The sequence below is a fragment of the Monodelphis domestica genome, chromosome 6, assembly GCF_027887165.1.
Source record: "Monodelphis domestica isolate mMonDom1 chromosome 6, mMonDom1.pri, whole genome shotgun sequence".
Classification (NCBI taxonomy): Eukaryota; Metazoa; Chordata; class Mammalia; order Didelphimorphia; family Didelphidae; genus Monodelphis; species Monodelphis domestica.
The window spans coordinates 220,946,464-220,966,745 of record NC_077232.1 but is presented as its reverse complement, the minus strand read 5'-3'; the positions used below and the strand labels follow the sequence as shown (position 1 = coordinate 220,966,745).

General features: G+C 35.1%; 1 protein-coding gene and 1 long non-coding RNA gene across 2 annotated transcripts in view; both read left to right on the top strand.

Annotated features, from left to right (window-relative positions):
- The window catches only part of LOC103103041 (uncharacterized), a 40,482-nt gene extending 33,348 nt beyond the window's left edge, over positions 1-7,134 (top strand). The window contains exon 2 of the long non-coding RNA XR_468613.2: positions 6,774-7,134. This is a non-coding gene — a long non-coding RNA (uncharacterized LOC103103041). The remainder of the gene's footprint in view (positions 1-6,773) is intronic.
- The window catches only part of GPM6A (glycoprotein M6A), a 507,062-nt gene that overhangs the window by 68,109 nt on the left and 418,671 nt on the right, over positions 1-20,282 (top strand). The gene's annotated exons all lie outside the window — the stretch shown is intronic.

The window sequence follows — 20,282 nt, the reverse complement described above, 5'->3', positions numbered from 1 at the left end:
CTAAGTGGACAAACCAATGGATTTTTACTTGTTTTCACCTGAAGCACTTGTCTTTATGTATAGTGTGTTTCATATATTCAGTCAATTATTGTCATTACATCCATTCTGTCATTGTCACACTTTATGGTACAGTTTTGGCAATTCAATTCAAAAGACTTCTGTTAAATACGTGCTGGAAATTAAAAGACACATACACACAAACACACACACATACACAAACTGAACAAACCCTCCCCTACAGTAGTTTACACTCTATTCAAGGGAAATAATATGTACAAAGATATGTTTCAGGAGGCACCACAACCTGCATATAGTGTAGTAGTGTAATTATGTGGCTTGGAGAAGTTATAATAGACATCTCTAGCCTCTTCTCCCCCCACTGTTCCTGCTAAGATTTGAAAAAGGAAATTATGCCCAATAGTCACTCTATTCTTTTCAGAGAAATGGGGTACTCAACCTGGTCAATCAAATATTATCAGTCTAGGAGATGAGTTTCAGGTTCAGTCTAACTTCAGGTTGCTTTTCCATTATTGGGGAAGCAGGACTCCAAGCTTTATATGTAAGACTTGATCCCTTTCCCACCAGATCCTAGTTCTTCAAGGAACATGCATAGCAATTATCAAAGAGAACTCATTTATTTAAGTTGGTAGCAAAACAGAAATTAGAGGCATACACATGAAAATATATAGTAGACAATACAAAGTGTAAGAGCTCTCCACTGGAAGCAAGATAACTCAGCTCAATCAAGAGAAAGAGTCGTACTGAAAGGGAAGATTCCTAGAGCTTCTAGTTTAGAAAATTGGGGATATGGACATGATAGAAAATGCTAGCTTCTCCACATCTACTTTTTCCCAGAGTCTTTCGCTTCCATAACCTGAAACAGTGTTGGTATCCTCCATCTTCCTTCTCAATGCTGAAAACCAGAAGTATAATTGCAGGGCCAGAAATGCTTTGAAGCTTGATGAGAACTCAGAGACTGAAGATCTCTAGCATTCACCAATTCTTCCTCACCTCTCAAAAGGAGAGATTCTTATACCAATGAGCTTTTGGCCTGGGGTCCAAAAGCAAATATAAAGTACTTTCAAAGTAATTTTGGGGTGAGGATAGAACTAACACTTGGGGAGCTTAGAAAAGTTCTCAAATAGGAAAAACTTGCGGAATTGTTAGATAGCCTTACTAAAATATAAGATTAAAAGGGAAAATGTTTTTATTTTTAAACAGAATAAAAAGAAGGAAGATTATTTACTGGCAGTGAGTTATAGGTAAGAGTTATGTGTTTGAAAATAGTCAACGAATTTGCATCAGCTATTGTGCAAAATTTGATAGAGAGCTGATAAGATATGAATGGAAGGATTTCCTGTGCTAGCTGAATTTAGATAGCTTAAATTTTTCAGTTTTCTGACTTTCTCCAGCTCTGGTAGGCAGTCCAGAGAGATTTTTGGTTTGGGAAGAATAGAAGCTCAAAGGATGAGGAAGCCTTCTAGGCAGTTTCTAATAAGTCTTAGGCCATCTGAAAACTCCAAACTTAGCAGTCTTCATTATTTCTTTGAGAAGAAGGCTTGACAAATATCCTGGTAATAGTTTTCCATGTCTCACAACCTATAGAGTCAATAAGTTTTTCTCAATATATAATTTAAATTTATTTTGTGGTAATTCAAGCCTATTTTCTCCCTGATATCCTGATTTCATTGAAAAGATGCCTACTGTTTAGTCACCTACAATAGTCTGTCTATGCCCATCCATATATTTGAGCATTATTTGAAAGGCTATAGCCCTTACTTTTATAACCTGCATCAATGAAGTTACTTAACTTTTTTCTCAAATTTTCTCAAAGGACTTACTTCCCTAATCTCTAATCATTTCTGATGCTCAACTTTGTACCCACTCCAATGAAGACACTGTGTTCCAGAATATTAGTACTTGCAATCAGAAATCTTTATTTTAAATCTCACCTCTCACAATTCCTATATAACTGTGGGGAAGTCAAATCCTTTACCTTTCTATGGTCAGTTTCCTCATTTAAAAAAAGTGGAATGGAGACAATAAAATCTGAAGAATCACCCTGACAGTTTTTCCAAAGCTCAAATGAAATAATGGCTATAAATAATTTTGCAAACTTTAAAATACTATATAAATGTTAGCTATTACGATCATTATTATCATACTCCTTGTTTTGCTTAGTTTGAAGGGCACAAAATAGGCATTCCAATTAAGGTGTAACCTTTGAGAACAAAATAGGAAAGTTTACTTTATAGCTTCTACCTTTCTTTCTAAAGAATGGCAAAAATACAAGCTTCTTTTATTAGTATAGTTCTGTGTTCTTACAATAGGCATGGAAATTGGCCATCTGGGAAGGCAAATTGGTTTTCTTTTTCTTTTCTTCTGTTCAGATGTATTTCCTTCTAATTTGTAATTTTTGTCCCCTACCATTAAGAGACCAGTGACATTTATGTAACTGAACAACGATGTGTGTTTGAAATCCTTGTTGAAATAGAAAAGCTGCCATTTTAGCTGGATGTCACTAGGAAATCAAGAGGGCTGCATAGACTGGTTGCGTGGTTTCTTACTTAAAATTTGAAGAGTATGGCTAGTAGAAAGACCTATTGGATGTGGAATTGTACCTATAATAAAATCTCAGTTTGATTCTTTGCTACCTTAGAAGAAGAATGGACTAACAAGACTTCAAGACAGAACGAATTTAGTTGAATTTTGCCTCGAAAGCATATTATAAGCTGAGTGACTCTGGGGAAGTTACTTTAACATTCTGAACCTCAGTTTTGGTAACTATTGGAGAAGTGATATTAGTATCTGCCAAACGAGTCACCCCCTCCTCCAATATTGATTGTGGGGAAATGCCTTGTCAGTGCTTCTGTCTCCTCATTTGTAAAATGTAGAATGGAGATCAAATAGCTTCATTTGAAGAACAGGCTTAAACACATTTAAACAAGCTTAAACCACTATGTAAATGACAATATTATTGGTTTGACCCTGGACTAATCATCTAAACTCTCTAGATCTCAGTTTCCTCATCTGTAAAACAAGGAGGTTGTATCAAATAATTTCTACATTCCCCTTTAAAAGCTCCAAATATGATGATTTTATTTGGTGATATGAATGAAAATCTATCATCTTTTTTTAAACAAATGGTAGGATTAATTCAATTTCAAAAGAATGACAAGGATCAGAAAGTGGTAATTAAAATGCATTTCATACTTAAATCCTTTATGACAAAGCTTTTAAAAATAAACAGATTAATAAAAGTGTATCATTGGCTTATTCAGGCCATCTTATTTAGCACTCATACTTTCTTGCCTTGGTTACCATAGTTACTGGTTTAATCATGATGCACAGAGCCATTTCTAATTACAGTATATGCCAGCATAAAATTAATTATTTGAGTATCTTAAGTCACCAACAGCTTGCAGCTTGTTCTTTGGCACTTTATTACCACCCATCCTGAAGTAATATATTTGCTCATCATATTTAATCTTTCATTTTATTAAAATGAAGGTTGTTTTCTAATGTGCTTAGATGTTAAAAGTCTATGGTATGGGAATTTTAAACTGATGACAGGACATGTCATGAGTGATGTGTTAGCAGTATATAAGGTAATGTTTATTAATATCTATGAAATGTGAAATAACAAGCTTTTCTCCTAAACATTTGAATAAATTACTGTGGTGGTTCCATTTATCATTTGAGAACACAAGCATATTCAACCAATAAACCACATTTAGATATTCATTTTTTATAAATGATAATTTATAAAACTCTAACATTTATATAGACTTTCAAAATTTACAAAACACTTACTATACATTATCTTAAAAATCCATTTATTTATAATGTCTGCATCAAACACAATGTTTTGTACACAGTAGAGACTTAATAAATGAATGGTGCACTGAATTGAAACAGAGCCATCAATCATAGTGCAAGAACATTCCCTCTTATTTTACATATGAGCACCCAGAGACCTAAGGAGAGAGAAAGACTTGTTCATGGTCATATAAGTGATTAGTGGCCGACCAAGGATTGGATCCAGTGTTGTCCATTCCCTCTTCTACTACCCTCTCTCATTTTTTTCTTTCTCATGTCAAAATTTTTTTTAAGTATATTATGTTATATTAAATTCCATTGTTTTTTCTTGGGCTAAACAATTGTTTTCTACACATATGTCAATTATTCCTATCTATAAGACAATAATTATATAGAAATCATTTTATTACTAATTAGCCAAAAGTAATAATATTCTTAATTAGAACATGCCCTATTTGCATTTTTGACTTAGAAATTAGCTTTGATAATAACCTAAAAGGGCATGGCTTTCATCTCCACAAAAATCTCCCCCAAATCCAACAATAGTCTTTGCCCTCTAGTAGTTAAAGGTTTACTACTGACTTCTATTGAATTTATATTTCAAGCAGTATTCTAAGTTGATTATTACAATGCCTTCTCTGTACCATATTGAAATAACATTTATATATGTTGTCATGGGAAAAATGTATGTTTTTAAGAAACTTAAAGCTCCTCAGAGCTCTTCCTATCCTAATGGTACTCCATATATGTCTGCAGTTTATCTGATAGAAAAATGACTAGTACATGGAAGTTCAAGAGATATTTGTAGCTATCTAGAATATGACCAATATGATAGATTGAAGATGATGGTATTATGAGACTAACTCAGTATGGTCTTTCTTGAGTTTCTGTTAAATATACCTGATTTAACTTTGGATGAATACCCTAATTGAATGGGGAACTAGATGATGCAGTGGATAGAGTGCCAGGCCTGGAGTCAGGAGAGTTCATCTTCTTGAGCTCAACTTTAGCCTCATGTACTTATTAGCTGTGTGACCCTAGGCAATCATTTATCTCTGTTGCCTCAGTTTCTTCATCTGAAAAATGAGCTGGAGCAGGAAATGGCAAACCACTCTTTAACAAGAAAACTTCAAACAGGGTCAAAAAGAGTCAGACAAGACTGAAATAACTAAATAACAAGAACAACAACCACTAATCCTTAAAATCATTCACCTGATTTACAAGTCAGCCCAGTGATACTATTTTTGCTTGTGGGATGATGTGTGTGCCTGCCAAGCTGCTTGGGTTTGCCCAGTTGGAATGTTGAAGATATCTAAACTCAAAATTAATCTGTGAGCTCTATAAGTACCAACCCAAGCCTTGTCATTCCCATGACGATGTACCTGACACTATCCTATAATTTCAGATTTGGAAGGGTGAAGGGGATTCATCCTATTTTAGTCTCTTCCTCTAAAAGAATCTGTGTTCTAACATAGCTGACAAATGGTCATCCTGCTTATGAAGGCAAACCTCCAGTAGGGGAGAACCCATTGCCTCTCATGGTAACCCATCCCACACTTTGTATAGTAGAGATAGGAGGTAGCACCTACATTTGCCTCTTTGCAACTTCTAACCATTGCTATGACTTTTTTTCTATGTGAGGCCAAACAAAACACTTTTTTCTCTCTTCCAAATTATAGCCTTTAAGTACTTGAAGACTGTTATGCCATTTTTGCCTGGAGGTATCTCTGCACTAAACATTCCCTGTTTCTTCAGTTGATCCTTCTGTGTCATAGATGTGAAGCCCTTCACTATCCTCATCATCCTCTAGATATTCTTCAATTTCTCAGACTTTTTCTCAAAATGTAGCCCTGAGAAATGAATATTATACTGCAGATCCCGTCTGATCACCATAGTATACCACCAGATTATTACCACCTTTTTTTCCTTAGAGTTTCTATTTAAGGCTAATAGGTCCTTCATTTCTGGTTCAAGATACTTTCCCTTTCCTTATTAGTTTTTTACATAATCCCTCCAATGAATTTTATACTGAACATTTCCATTTGTTATACTAATACATTAATTAATAAACACATGATGGATTTTGTGTTAACTATCATAGCTTTAAAATGAGTGAATTATATAATTATTATTGAGACTGCAGAAAATCCACCTATCTTTACTGGTGAAGATGAGCTTAAATTTGTGTTTTTTATCTTATGTTCTCTTGGGGCAGATACAGTTCACTAATAAAAGCGTTACTATTAAATGTATCTAAACCAGCTGAATGGCCAACTAAGTGTCAAAATCGATAGAGTACTGGGATTAGAGTCAGGAAGACTTGTCTTACTGAGTTCAGTTCTGACCTCAGACACTTACTTGATGTGTGACTCTGGGCAAATAATTTAATCATTTGCCTCCGTTTTCCTCATTTGTAAAATAATCTGGAAAAGGAAATGGCAAACCACTCCAGTATTTTTGCCAAGAAAACCCCAAAACCGGGTCATGGAGAGTCAGACATGAATGAAAACTATTGAACAACAACAACATACCAACTTGAATAGAGGCAAATTTCCCTCCATTTGGATTTATCATTTCCTGCAAGAGGAATGTTAACAACAGGATGTTAAGTCTTTCACGATTCCAAAACCACAGAAATTAAACTGTAGAAATGAGAACTTCTCTACATAAGCTTGCCATGTTTTCAGCATGTTGCTTTTTCTCTGGCAGAGTGGTGATTTGATGGTGTTAGGTATGTTTGTTCTGACATGCTTGTTCCTACCCCAGAATTCCCTGTGGATTCTAAATCTGATCAAAATGTGTGAGAGCCGTGGGTTGGGCTCCCATATAGATCCCATGCTGAGGAGCATTTGTACACACTCAGTGCTTCTAAAAATAAAGCAGTTCCCAGTCATCTGTATGTTTAATCCCATTGTAATGAATAATTCTATGCTTCTGATTTCTTTTGCTTATAGAAAATAAAAATCAAACATCAAGTTATGGTGTAGAAAGGAGAAACAGATTCTCTTCAAATTCATTCATTCATCTGAGAACCAGTGTGTATCTTCTACCTGCCAGAAGCTGAATATCATTGCTATTGTGAAGGTAGCAGTTTATTAACATGACCTTTAAGAGTTTATTCACTTCAAAAGGGCTGGCATGTCATTTATTTTAGATCAATTAAAACCAAAGAATTTATTAAGATCTGTCTATGTCTGAGGCACTATTCTAGGTGTTCGAGTTAAAGCAGAATAGTCCCTGCACTTAAGGAGCGGCGTATTAGGTGATTCAACATATAAGAATGCTTGGATGAAATAAAGAGGATCTGAGTTTAAATTCTGCCTGAGACCCTTTTTATCTGTGTAAAATTGGACAAGTCACTTCATTTGGATTTGAGTTCCTTAACTCAAAAATGAGAGAGTTGTATTCCATGGCAACTGGAGATAAGGGTTTGAGACAAAGGTCACTAACAACCAGAGGGAATAGGAAAACTTTAATGAAGGAGATGACACTTTGAATTGAGTCTTGGAGAAGTTAAGGATTCTAAGAGGCCAATAAAAGAAAAGCAAGCCAGACAGACATGGGGCAGAGCCAGTTGGTATGAAGTCATGAAGCTAAGGGATAGATTGTTCTGTATGAGGAACACCACCGTATCAATTTAAATAGAAAATAGAATATATTTGGGGCATGTGGTATGGAATAAATATCGAAAGATGACTAGGAAATCATATTATAGAGGACTTAAAGACAAGAAGTATTTCTGTTTTTTATCTTAGAGACAACAGGGAAGCACTGAAGCTTCTGTAGCTGTGAGTGATATGGTGAGGCACTAGATATGGGGATATAAATTTGCCCAAGGTCTTCCACAGTGCCTGGCACATAGTTGGTGCCTAATGAATGCTTATTGACTGGCTGGCCATTGTATGGAGGATGTAGTTGAGAAGAGAAAATTCAAACAAAGGAGACCATTTAGGAGGTTATTTCAATAGCCCAGGCAAGAGGAAATGATCATTTGAACTAGGGTAGTGGCTATATGAGTAAAGAGGAAGGTCTGTGTATGAGACAGGTTGTAGAGGCGGGATTGAGAATGCTTGGGTGTGGGCATGAGGAAAATGTGTCTGGGTAATGGAAGAACAGTAGTTCTGTCGGAGACATAGTTAAGTTATTGGAAGTTGAATGGCATTGCTGATGAAATGACAGTTTCAATTTCCTTTCTCATTCTAGTTTCAGACCTAATTTTCAATGGAATTATTCATTTGCACTCTTGAAAATCTTAGATTATTATTGGGTATATATGTATATTTATATCTGTATCCTTATATATCTATATCTATATCTATATCTATATCTATATCTATATATAGGAAGACTCTTCTTCCTGAGTTCAAATCTAGCCTCAGATAATTTACTAGCTATGTGACCCTAAGCAAGTAACTTAACTCTGCCTCAGTTTCCTCATCTGTAAAGTAAGATGGACAAGGACATGGTGAACCACACTAGTATTTTTGGTAAGAAAACCCCAAATAGGGTCACAAAAAGTCAAACTTACCTGAAATGAATGAACAACTACAACATATCTTTAGATCTACATCTATACCTATGTTCTTGAAATATTTTCTCTTGATTTCTCTGCCCTGAATTTTCTCCTTCCTCTGTTCTACTTATTGACCTCCCTGAGTTCTTTTAAGTCTCACATAGAATCCCATCATCTAGAAGATGGATCAACTCCTATTATTTTCTATTTATCCTATATATAGCTTGTTTGTACGTATATGTTGGCTTGTTTCCCCCATTTGATTGTGAGCTCCTTGAGAGTAGCAATTTTCTGCCTCTTTTGGAATCCTCAGTGCTTAGTAGAGTGCTGCTTCATAATAGGTGCTTAATAGCTTTATAAATGTTTATTTATAAAGGTAGTTTCTTTGCCCCTCTCTTGAATTTCTTGGGAATGCAGACCTAGTAGTGGTATTGCTAGGTCAATGAATATGCATAGTTTTATGGCTCTTTTGACATGACTCCAAAGGTTTAGTGTCCCAGTTTTTTCATATCCCCTTCAATATTTATCCTTTTCCTTTTTTGCCATGTTAGCCAGTCTTATGGGTATGAGACAGTACTTCAGAGTTATTTTAATTTACATTTCTCTAATCAATAGTTATTTGGAGCATTTTTTCATATGACTAAAATAGTTTTAATTTTTTCATTTGAGAAGTACCTGTTCATATCCTTTGCCCATTTTTTGATTAGGGAATTCTTTGTATTCTTATTCATTTGGCTCAATTCTCTAATATTTGAGAAAGAAAGCCTTTAGCATAGAGACTTGCTATAAAGATTTTTTTCTAGTTTGTCATTTGCCTTTTAATCTTGGTTGCATTGTTTTTTCATATACAGAAACTTTTTAATTTTGTGAAGTCAAAGTTATCTGCTTTACATCTAGTAATGCTCCTTATGTCTTGTTTTGGACTAAATTCTTCCCTTATCCATAGATCTGATGGGGGAACTATTTTGTGCTTTTGTATTTTGTTTGTGGTATCATCCTTTATTTCTAAATCATGCATCCATTTTGATTTTAATTTGGTATGCGGTGTGAGGTACTGGTGTATGCCTAATTTCCAGTTTTCCCAACAATTTTGTCAAATGGTGACTTCTTCCAAATGCTTGGATCTTTGGGTTTGTCAAACACTTGGGTACTATACTCATTTACCATCCCATTTTGAGTGAGTGCTTAATCTGTTCCATTGGCTCTCCACTATATTTTTTAGCCAGATTTTTTTGATTACTACTTTCTAATATAGTTTGTGAACTGGTACAGCTAAGCCATCTCCCTTCAGTTTTTTTCATTAATTCTCTTGATATTCTAGGTCTTTTCTTCTTCCAAATGAACTTTTAATTATTTTTTCATAGATCTATTTTTATATAGTTTGATTATTATGACACTGATTAAGTAAATTAATTTGAGAAAAATTGTCATTTTTAATACATTGGCTTGGTCTGTCCATAAGGCATTAATGTATTTCTAGATGTTTAATTCTGATTTTGTGTGAAAAGTATGTGAAAAAATATTTATATCAACTTTTTGTGGTGGCAAAGAAGGAATGTCCATCAATAGGGGAACAATTGAACAAACTGTGGTATATATTTGTGATGGAATACTATTGTGCCTTAAGAAATGACAAATAAGATGATCACAAAAAAACCCCAAAATCAAACTCTGGACTTATCTCTACTAATGCAAATTAAAGTGAACAGAATCAAGAGAATATTGCACACAGTAACAACAATAATACATGATGATCACCTGTGAAGGACTTAACTATTATCAATTAGGCAAGGATCCAGGATGACTCCAAGGGGCTCATGACAAAAGTAGATATCCACCACCATAGCAGGAACAGATGGAGTCCAATTGCAAATTGAAACATAACATACTTCACTTTATTTATTCCATGAATTTTTCTCTAGTATAAGCAATATATGAAATATGCATATTTCACATGACAAACATGGAAATAGATCATATGACACCATATTTATGTGTGTATATATATATATATATATATATATATATATATATATATATATATATATATATATATATATATAAAACCTATATCATATCATCTGCCTTCTTTGGGAATGTAAAAATAATAATGAGAACTATAAAAAAATAATACAGCAATGAATTGATTATTGATTTATAAACTGATTTCTATACTCTGCTTGTTGTGCTTACAAAGTATCTTCAGTTTATGTAAGTGAAGTGTGTGATAATTAAAATGTTTTGGGAGCAAGGGAAATATATAACAATTATGACCGCTAAAATATGTTTTCTACTGTGTCTTGGTTTTATATAAATATAAGATGGTCGCCAGGGAATATATTCCCAGTTTATGAATATGCCCAAGCCAACTGGGTTTTATAGAGAAATTTAATTTATAATACACTGATTAATCAATAGAAAAAGAGAGAAAGTAAGAAAGGAATAAGAATGAATAAAGCAGTCAGTTGGTTTTATCACTCACCCAAGATCTCTCTAGGTAAGGCTTCTCATGCCAACCTCAGGCTCCAACTTCAAGAGAGCCTCCTTTCAAGAAATGTTTCCAGAGAATTCTCCTCCTGACTCCTCCTGAGTTCTCCTTCTACAGCCTCCTTCAAGACCTCTCAGAGCAAAAAACTCTCCTCCTCTGTCCTCAGACCCAGCTATCTTTAAGGAAACCATCTAAGTTCCCTCCCCTCAGTTCTCATATCTACCAATCACTGTCGATGTCTCCCCTGTGCCAATGGTGGCTCTAGTTTAACCCAGGACCGCCCAGAGGTCTGTGGCTTTGCACATGTCTGTTGAAGGTCATATTCTCAAATAATTAAATCTTGATCTTTGCTGCAGCCCTTCCTAAATCCTGTTATTCTAAGTAGGGAGGAGATTGTAGTTTCCAAGACCTGGTTCTGTCATTCCAAGTATCTCTATTGTATCAATTCTAAAATCAATCATGACTCAAAGAACTTCCTGTTCTATGCTTAAGCATAGGTCAAAACCCTTTCCATTGTTTAGCAAAAGGTTTCTGTCCTAAAGTAGTCTTAAGTAGGGAGGAGAAGGATCCTCCCATGCCAAGGGGTTTCACATTCCAATAGAGTTCTTACTATCAGTAGGAAATTTTTTCCAAGTATGAGATTTCCCAATGGTGAAATTTCCAACATTCATAAGTCTAAGAAATTTTAAGGTTTACAAGTGAAGCTCATAAGTGAACCTCTCTTCAGAGCCAGGTGCAAGAATGCTAAAGAGACTCTTGTTATTAAAAAAAAAAAAAATATATATATATATATATATATATATATTGAAAAAGAAGGATAAAAAGGATTTCTAACTCTAAGGGATTCTAACTCCACCCAAATAAAACTCTCTGGTTCTATAAACTGCTTCTCCTGTTTCCACGGGCTACACTGATCCTTCCTGTTCTGATTAACCCAAATTTTTACTATTCTAAATAAATTAACTCTGTTATCCTTATAATGCTTAAATTTGTCTCCAAGTTATAAAAATAACAAAGACTAGCTGGTTGAGCCTCAGCAAGAACCAAGTTAGGACTCTGAGCCTTCACAGACTCAGAGTCCAGACTAAAGGCCAGGGTTTTCTTTGATCTTTTCAGAGTTAAAACAATCTATAAAAACATCAATAGATAGTCAATAGTGTTTCCCAAGTTGGAACAAAAAATACTTAGCTCCCTCAGGTCTTTCCTTCTTTTCCTTCTACCTCAGTGAGAGAGAGAAAAAGATGTTACCTCCTCCAAGCCCTTAGAGAGAGAATCTAATTGCCAACTGCCACAAAAAATCATTAGACTTTAAACTGACACTGTCTCAGCTCTGTTTGAAACTCCAATTCTTTCTCAAAACAGCTCCCCTACTTCTTATCTCTAAATAAATATAACAAGACTTAATTTCTAATATCATCCTTATAAGAGGGTGGAGGGATAGGAAGGGGGTTTGAATTGGGATTGCAAAATGTAGGAAAATGAATATTAAAAATTATGTCAACATGTTTTCTGGAAAAAATTAAATTTAAAAATATTTATTTGATACCCCCAGCACACACACAATATGTCCCCAAAATCTTAGTGTACTTTTAAACTTTAGCAACTTTAGAAGTGTGACAAGGAAATCACTTTAAAAGACTGATATATATTAATTTAAGATCGCCAAGGAATTAAGGTATGTAATTCCTAAATGAAAACTCAAGTCAGCCGTCAGCCTTTTATAGAGTTTAATTACAAACAGGAGGAAGAAAGGAATTAGAGAGAGAGAGAGAGAGAGAGAGAGAGAGAGAGAGAGAGAGAGAAAGAGAGAGAGAGAGAGAGAGAGAGAGAGAGAGAGAGAGGGGAGAGAAGGGAATAGGGCTTAAATACCCCCTCTGTTTAGGCTGGGCCAAAAGGCCCAAGCCCTTAGATAGCTGGGGCAAAGAAAGGAGATCAGTCCCTATTACTCAGGTGACCAAAATGGAGAAACAGTCTCCGGGGCCCCCACCTTCAGCTTCCTTCAGAGCAAGCTTCTCAGAGCACCTCTCCAACCACTCAGAGCCAAAACTCTCCCACCAACCCACCAACCATCCTCAGACCCCTCAATCTTTAAGGAAACCATCCAAGTTCCCTCCCTTCAGTTCTCACATCTACCAATCACTGTCTATCATTTTCCCTGTGCCAATGGTGGCTCTAGCTTAACCCAGGACCGCCCAGAGGTCTGTGGCTTTGCACATGTCTGTTGAAGGTCATATTCTCAAATAATTAAATCTTGATCTTTTGCTACAGCCCTTCCTAAATCCTGTTACCCTGAGTAGGGTAGAGATTGGAATAATTAAATTTTGATCTATGCTGCAGCCCTTCCTAAATCCTGTTAGGACTGAGTGGGGTGGAAACTGTAATTTCCAAGACTTGGTTCTGTCATTCCAAGTATCTCTATTGTATCAATTCTAAAATCAATCATGACTCAAAGAAATTCCTGTTCTATGCTTAAGCATAGGTCAAAGCCCTTTCCATTGTTCAGCAAAAGGTTTCTGTCCTAAAGTAATCTTAAGAAGGGAGGAGGAGGAACCTCTCATGCCAATGGGGTTCACATTCCAATAGCCAAGACCCACTATCAATAGGAAATTTTTCAAGTATGAAATTTCCCAATGATGAAATTTCCAACATTTATAAGTCTAAGAAATTTTGAGGTTTACAGAAATATAATGCTACAAACCTGTTGTAAAAAAAATATTACATTTGAAATATTGTTTAATTTTTGTTATTTTTTTAAATATTGATTTTATTGTTAAAATTCTCCTATGTTGTGCTGTACATCACTTGAATCAATTTTCCAACTTTACAAAAATTTTTATCACCTGCTACTTAATGATGGAAAGGATTGCATTTGTAATCCTAGGCTTAAGATCATCCAGAATTGAAATTTTGATGCATATATGAGAGTTTTGAAATTACCCCACAAGAAAAAGTCAGCTACTGAGCTGGCCAAGCAAGAGAACCTCTTCTATTGCTTTCCTAGTCCAAGGAAATGTCATTAAGAAATTGTCACTCATGCCATGAAGTATGACAGGATACTCTGTCATGTTAAAGTGAAAATGAAAAAAAAGTATTGTTTAGAATTCACAAATAAAATAAAGACATAAGAAATTTGAATGATTAAATTTTCAAATAATTTTGGGGGTAAATTTGTAGCATTTATGCTTCTGAAATTACTGAAGCTTTAAACTGGTCTAAAACTTCTGGGATTTGCTATCGATGCATTTGTTTCTATTATTAAAATACAAGTTCCTTTCCAGGAGAGATTGTATGCTCAGCACTGATGCCTGGCACATAATAGGTGCTTGATAAATACCTTCTACAGATTGATATATCAAAGGCAGTCATCAATTTGAGAAGAAATTGTTTCTGGAAACAATAGTTTTAAAGCATTTTGAGGCTGATTCTACAGGAGTCTCTGAATTAGGATTTTAATTGGAGAAAGAAAAAAAGCAGTCCCTATTACAGACCATCTAGTCTCTCTTATTTTATAAATGAGGAAAGTGCATCCAATATTGTACAGCTCATAAGTGGTAGGGTCACCACTTAAGGTCATAGATCTAAATCTTTAAAAGACTTGAGAGGTCATCTAGTCTAAAGCCTTCATTTTATAACCAAGGAAACAGAAACCTAGATCAGCTTGCCCAAGGTCACACAGAGAGGAAGTGTCAGAGTGAAATGTGAACCTAAGTTCTTTTATTTCCAGAGCCAGTGCTCCTTAACACACTTTCTCAGGTATGTTCCACTTTACCACCTCACTCTGATCTCCTGAGCCCTTCTAGCCCTTCTACCTCTCACCCCTTACTGCAATACTCTCTCTTCTGCTTCATTTGGATCTGAGGTGCCATGAGAATCCAATGGATCCCTCTGATTTGATTTTAGTTTTTGAATTGAGTTGTACCAATCAATTGAATAGAAACATTTGATTTGTTGTCTCCTCACTATAATAATAATGGCCTATTAAGATAGGCAGGTTTTGTGCTTTTCCAAAGCAATTATCTGTATAAATAGAACAAATTTCTTAACTGGGAATTCTCAATTTGGAATAATAGTACTGAAATCTTTAAAAAATCATGTCTCCTCTATGCTTTCTCTTTTTCAGACTAGAAGGTCTCAGTTCCTCTAAACAGTCCTCATAGTGGAAGGGTTTGTGTCTCTTCGCCATACTGTATTCCTGTGTTTTAGGTGAGCTCAAGCTTATCTATGCCCCTTCTAGAAATTTCCATTCATTATGGAAAATACTATTCCCAGATGACCAGGGAAAAGTAAAACAGAGTTCTATCCTTTGTTCTGGGGATTATATTCCTATTAATGTGTCCTTCAAATACATGCCAGGTATTTGCAAGCCACTAAAATTGGGTTATTCCAGCTCAGATAGGAGGAGAGGAATATACATTCAATCTCCAGAGAGACTTGATAGGGTTTCACTGATAGTTTTGCATTTTGCCTTAAGAGAGTGGAAGGGGGAGGACAGTCCTAAGGCAAAATTTCAAAGTAGGGGAACTTTGTTCCTGATATTTTCTCATTGCCCTGTCTTCATCTCTGGCGCTTCCTCTCCAGGACCCTTGTGTCTATATGATGCTACCTAATGGTATATGCTATCTAAATACTTCCCTGGAGTACCTTGCTGAAGATTGCCATTCTCTAAAATACCACCGGCTCCAAAATTTTACTGTCCTCATCAAATTCTCATCCATTTAATATCCATTTCTGAATTTCAGCTAGCTTCTAGAACAAAAGAGGGTAGGGACTGGATTTATGGTTTCCTCAGGAGGAATAAATTCCATCTACTAATACAATACAGAACCTTCTCTGCAAAATCTAGTCTTAGAGGGAGTTTAGTGTCTTGTCAAGGAGTTTCCTATAGCCATTATGTGTCACAGATGGGACTTAACAATTATAAAGTTCTTAAAATGTGAATAACTAATAGTCTTTTACTAATTCAGGGGCATTCACATTGCAAAATTTAAGATAAATGTTTCCATGGTAGAGTTTCACATAGTGAAGTATTGTCAGGCAGGGAAGGCCTTCCTGAGTCCTTTAAATTTCCTCATGGAGAAGTCAGAGATGGAGGATTGAACAGAACACTTAATAAATTAATTCTCCCTTCTCTGGTCGATAAAATCAAGAGGGCTAAGGATATAGATTAACAGAGATAACGACTTGTTAAAGTCTTAAAGGAAGTATAAAAAGTGCTAAAATTTATTCCTTTTTTGAGTTGTGAAGTTCTTAAATCTAGCTTAAGCAGCTTTACACATATCATCTCATTTGAACTTCACCACAATGTAGCTACTGTGATTTTCTCATGTTATTCTGCAATCCTCCAACCATGCACATCCCCACACCAATATTATTTAAAATGGCTTTTGCCATTTTTGTCAGTCCAATACAGCAGTCAACTGGGACTTCTGAAGACTGATGATGAAGCCCCCTTTAAATAAAGGAGAGGAGACACATAATGAGATCTGTACTTCAGACATAGCCATTTGCCTAATTTAACTAAATATCTCAAAGAATGGCTTCTATTTAGGGGATGGGAAAGAGTAGATAGGTGGTTATAGTAATGCCAATAATGTACCAATAAAAGAAGACAAAGCATCATAGAACAATGAAGCATGTTTTTAAAAAAATGTCCAGAACAGAGCAAAACAATGTCAGGAAGGGACATGGGCAAGTAGGAATGTTTTTGTTACTACTATGTTCAACTTAATATTCACTTAAAAATTAACTAAAGTTCAGTTTAATTATTTAAATTAATTAAATGATACTTCTGTTCCTTGTAAGTTAAAGGATTCATGTTTGTCATTTGATAAAGTCATAATTTCAAAATAAAGTTATAAAAAAGGAATAGTCAGACCTCATCCTCTCTTTGCCAGTCTTTGCATACTCTACTCTCACCTCCCCAGTCACTAAAATCCAGCTTCCCCAGCCTTCCTACTGTTCTTTGAACATTGTGCTCCATCTTTATTCCCTGGGTCTTTGAAGTCGACTGAAATATTCTCTCTCCTCCCCTCAGCCTCTTGATTTCCCTGGCTTCTTTCAAGTCTCAGATCAAATACCATCTTCTGTAGGAGACCTTTTTTAGTACACCCTCTTCTTCCCAGCTATTAGTGCTTTCCCTTCTGAGATTACCTTTCATCTACTCTGTATATGTCAGGGACCTCGTTGTTTATATGTGGTCTCTCCCATTAGAATCTGAGTTCCTTTGAGGCAAGGATTATTTTTGCCCATTTATTCTCATCTCCAACACCTTAGCACAGTGCCTAAAACATAGTGCTCCATAACTGCTTGTTGATCAAATGAAGTTAGCTAAGAAATGGACTAGGACTAGGAAGGGACTAGAAAAAGGTCCAGGTAAGTAAGGCATATATTCCTAAAGCTCAGAAACAAAGATTCATTCGAAAGCCAGAATCCAGGAATTGTTTGAGATTCTGTGGTCAGACTGTAAAGATCTGGGGACCAGGACACCTAGAGAGAAATGAGGCAACCTGTGATAACCATGATTTGGAATAAACAAGAACCAGAAATCAGGAGCAAAGTTAATATGGCAAAACGTCATGCACCTAAGTGGGGAATAGAACTATCCTGTTTGCTATGATCATCAGTAGAAGGAGATCCAGCCCTAGAGATAGACTCTTACAGTCTTTCAATAATACAAATTTTAGCAATTAACTATCTCCTCTCTTATGTTCTTAATTGCTTCTTTCCAATAGAATATAAGTTCCTTGAGGGCAGAACTGGCATATATTAGTTTAATAAATGTCTGTCTAGTCAAATCAAATCTCTTTACAACCAAATTACAAGTGCCTTGTGGCAACTATGCCTTTTTTATTGGGGGTAGGGTAGGGAGGGCATGTATATCACACAGAATTTGCACAGAGAAAGCAATAAATTCTTATTATTTGTGTGATTGACTGATTAAGGCCTTTTATATTTTCTTGAGTAGGTTAATCAGCAGAATTAGCTTGCTTTTGGAAGCAGTGTTAAGAAGGAGTTTGTCTTTTATGGCCAACTAATGTATGTGGCATGATAGAGTTTACTGATTATAAGATGTGCCACCATGCCCAAAAGCATAAATAATGCTTTGTTATCCTCGGGATGAAAACAAATTAAACTGGATGGACTTTTTATTGCCCTACTGCCACATGAAAGGCTGGCCAAAGGCTTTTGCAGTAAGCTAATCTTCTTCCTACACTATATTTTTGTTGAAGTGGATGAGTTCAAAGAAAATCCCATACATCTTAAAATCAAGAACAAAACATTGCCAAATGTCCTTGAATTATATCAGTTTTAGTATATGATTAGACCTTTTATAAGTTTTTTAAGCAGGTATTTATTGAGATGAGTATACTCACATTTTTTGTTCTGTATGTCCTTAGTATTGTGTTAAAATTTCCCAACGGCACTGAAATTTCAAATTAATCATATAAATATGAAAGAAAGTTTCAGTTGAAGTTAAAGAACTTGAAGCTTATAAGGAAATATAGAATAAAGCAAGATGTAGATTTTTCCTTTATGAGGAAAAAAGAACTATGTTTTTGGTGATCTTTATGAATTATCAAAATCAGGTTTTTGTTTTTTGTCATGGTCTTTCTGTGCCAATTTAATAATAATAATGATAATTATGACTAGTATTTATATAGCCTCTTTTCCTATATTAACTCATTTGATCCTCACAACAATCATTTTTCAGATAAGGAATTCGAGGCATAGTGAGGGTAGGTGATATGTCCAGAGTCACACAGCTGGAGTCTGAGGAGGATTTGAACTCGTCTAACTGACTCCAAGTCCTATACTTTACTCACTGTGCCACCTAGTTTAGATGAGATCAAAATCCATTTTCCCTAATTTTATTTAGTTTAACAAATTTTATACTATGCCTGTTTTTCTACAGCATCTTAGAAGTGCTCCAGCTTTCTTTTATCCAAAACACAACTCATAGAACTAATTATTTGTGCACATTCAATGTCTATTCTATTTCAGTGATGATGGTGATGATTATGATGTTATGTAATAATAATAATAATAATAGTTGACATTTATGTGGAACCCTAAGATTAGAAAAGCATGCTCCCAAAACTAATTCCCTGGATCATTGCAGATCACTTATAAGGAAGATATTAATATTTCCCCCTTTTCTTCACTGAAGAATTTGTCATTGGTCATAGATCTATTAATGATAAAAAGTGAGATGTGAATCCAGGTCTCTCCTGACTCTGAAACTAGTACTCCTCTCATCTACTACCTTTATATTTTGAATCAGTTAATAGATTTAAATGTAATTTGACATTGAATTAGAGTGGTATATTTACACATTTCTGATCTGCCTTCTTCAGCTTACAGTCTACCACTTCTGATACACACTGAGTTAGGACTCGAAATTGTCTTGACAAGCTCCTATGTTGGGCTTTATCTAATAAGATGATCGCTTCCCATAGACCCCTCATTGTTCCTTAAAGCTTTTTGTGCTTTTGTATTTATTTGTTTACCAAATTTCATAGTGAAAATGGGTAGGGACTCAAATGAATGAAGATTTAGGAAAAACCAGCTTAGCCTGTTCTATGCATATTTAACATTTTATAGTAGTAATTGAATCATTGGTCATACAGCCTGAGTCCCCAGAATAAATCATTTTTACTTTTACTAATAAAGTAAAACTGTACTGACCTGATAAAAATGGAAATTTCTTTTTGGTCTTACAATTTATCAATTTAGAAGTTTGAGTACAGCTATTCCGAGAAAGACATCTTTGGCCTTAGATTCAAACAACATCATAAACCTATGGGATACAGAAATATAATGTTATAAAGATAAAAATAGTTTTAAATTCTAACCATATCTGTTACAATGCTCCAAAAATAGGATTTTTTTGGGGGAAATACTTTGATATTGGACTCCAAAGGGTAGTCATATCTGCAAATTTATAGTTCACTCTTTTTCTCTCTTTGTAGTGTTCTAGAGGGATACAGAGCTGGAAGGGGAAGCTAACACATGGAAACACAGTCAGGATCCAGAAAGATCTTGACAGTCTAGAGCACTGTGTTGGAGCTATTAAAATGAGATTTAATAATGATAAATGTAGTTTTACCCTTAGGTTCAGAAATATAATTTACAATGGGGCATGGTTTGTGAGCCTATTTTGCCTCAAATATGTTTTGGTCCATGCTTCCTTAAACTCTTGGAGCTGGGAAATACAATGCTAGTAAAGCTTAGCCCAAAGAAATGATTGTGTCATTTTGCTTGAGAAAGATAGATATTTAATGGAAATGATCAGCCCATAGATTTTATGATCAATGATTGATTCGTAAGTGAACCAGCAGATCTAACATGAGGAACTAAAGTCCATAATGAACATTTAAATAGAGGTTAGTCTATGCAATTTTATACTTTTAAAACTTAAAGCATTAAGTTTTTTTGTATGTCAAAGATTTGGGGGATATATTA